This window comes from Arachis ipaensis, chromosome B10, assembly GCF_000816755.2.
Source record: "Arachis ipaensis cultivar K30076 chromosome B10, Araip1.1, whole genome shotgun sequence".
NCBI lineage: Eukaryota > Viridiplantae > Streptophyta > Magnoliopsida > Fabales > Fabaceae > Arachis > Arachis ipaensis.
Window position 1 is genome coordinate 129,268,619 of NC_029794.2, and position 1,862 is coordinate 129,270,480.

Sequence of the window (1,862 nt, forward strand, 5' to 3'; positions counted from 1 at the left end):
ATTCCACAGATGATTAGACACAAACAAATAAAATCAAGTTTGCCACATTCTCTAACTCAAGCATTAAGAGCTGCATATATTTCATGGAATTTCACAAAGATATTTGAAATATCAAGCCCCAATGACAAATAGCAAGGATACCATTTTAAACAAAAACAATCTTTGCTTTATACTGTTAGCAACCTCCAACAAGTACTACAAGTTGCAACTTCACACACAAAGTCTTCATGCTCACTTGCACGTGAAGTTTGCTTGGTAGAAGGTTAAATGCTGGCATGAAAATGATGGAGAAATTTAGCGTCAATGTACAGCTTGATATGTTGGTCACACTATTACTCACATATTCTAAATCTTTAAAATCGAATATTCGTAGCAAATGATTTAAAACTATTAAATTAATCTTATCATCTGCCAACCTTTTGTATTATTGGAACATATTTTGTTCATAAAGTTTCAGTTTACACACCATCATGACAAATCGACTAGTACTATCTAGTATATATCCTATTGAATTTGCATTCCCTTTTGCTGTTAATTCCTTCTTGCCTATGTTTTCCTGATTATATTAGCAGACAAATCCCCATAAAATTGCTTTTTACGAAAAGTTAAATCCAAGAGAGGAACCTATACTTCCAAACTCTAACCTTGATTTTTGGTTAAGAAATATCGAATTCATAACATAATTTTACAGTTCATGCTTGTACTATCATAGTGCAAGAGAAACTAGGAAGGATTAGTGACTTTTTCTAGAAGGATAAAACAACAGATAAAAGCACAATATATCATGTTAATTAATCCATTAATCATCAAAAGGGTGCTTAAAATTTAAAGTATATTATATGGTGACTCGCAATAAAGATGTCTTTATATGAAGATGATAGCTAAGATGTGAACATGTATTATATCAAGCAATTTAGTTAAATATGTCAAATTATCTAATGGTTCTCATCTATCATCTTCACACAAAGACATCTTCATATGAGTAGCCACCAGATTATACATATATATATAAGGAAGAAAACATGAAAAACAGTAAACAAAAAGGGTTAAAGTGGCATCAAGACAGGACAGATAAACAAAATGTTATTCCAATGTCACAGTTCCCACATTCATGAGAACACAAATCAGCAACATATGAGTGATCCAATCTTAACGTCTAATTAGCAATTACCTTTTCATAATGTCTTACGGCACTCTTATTAAAGTTTTAAACATCTTTAACGGAATTAATACATTGGTAAATCTCAACTTAGTGCGGTTTAGTTGTCAATAAAATCAGGGTATATGGAAAATGAATTACAATATAACTACATATTTTCATATTTGTATGTTTTCAATTAAGAGTTTTTAGCTTTGGAAACCCTAAAGATTATTTGTGCGAACAAAATCCAATTTCAAGAAGCATTAAAATTGAGAATACAAAATATAAACTAATCCAATAGACAAAAACAGCGAGAAAAAGGAAGGGAAAAACAGAAGAACGTATGGAATTAAGATACCTATATAGCATGATGAAGTGTACTGGCAACGATGATTGGCAGAAGAAGAGGTAGTTAGGAAGAGAAGACGAAGGAAAGTGCATTGCAGGATCGGAGGGAGAGAACAAAGACGAGAAGTTGAAGCATTTGACTTGAGATCGTGGCGGAAAAGGATGAGAGACAAACAACAAACACCAACTGGTTTGGGCTTTGAGCTTGGGCCAAGTTCCATTAGTCTGAGCAATATATGGGCTATCAGATTGAATAAAAAATAGCTTGCTTCTTGGGCTGGGCCTCATCTGTTAAACATCTTAAATGGATGGACTTTTTGTCCAAGTAATTTAAATGTTATTTTATTACATTTTACTTTAATTTTTATAAATC

General features: G+C 32.1%; 1 protein-coding gene and 1 long non-coding RNA gene across 3 annotated transcripts in view; one reads left to right on the forward strand and one right to left on the reverse strand.

Annotated features, from left to right (window-relative positions):
- The window catches only part of LOC107624193 (ubiquitin-like domain-containing CTD phosphatase 1), a 4,461-nt gene extending 2,806 nt beyond the window's left edge, over window positions 1–1,655 (reverse strand). Inside the window, exons 1-2 of one of the 2 annotated variants that reach the window (XM_016326676.2) lie at window positions 1,500–1,654; window positions 142–270 (exon numbers count right to left, since the gene is read on the reverse strand). The gene's annotated coding sequence lies outside the window, so the exon portion shown is untranslated. Of the gene's footprint in view, window positions 1–141; window positions 271–1,499 lie in introns of both variants that reach the window. The other variant, XM_016326675.2, reaches the window with a different exon arrangement.
- The window catches only part of LOC110267697, a 6,019-nt gene that overhangs the window by 2,900 nt on the left and 1,257 nt on the right, over window positions 1–1,862 (forward strand). The gene's annotated exons all lie outside the window — the stretch shown is intronic.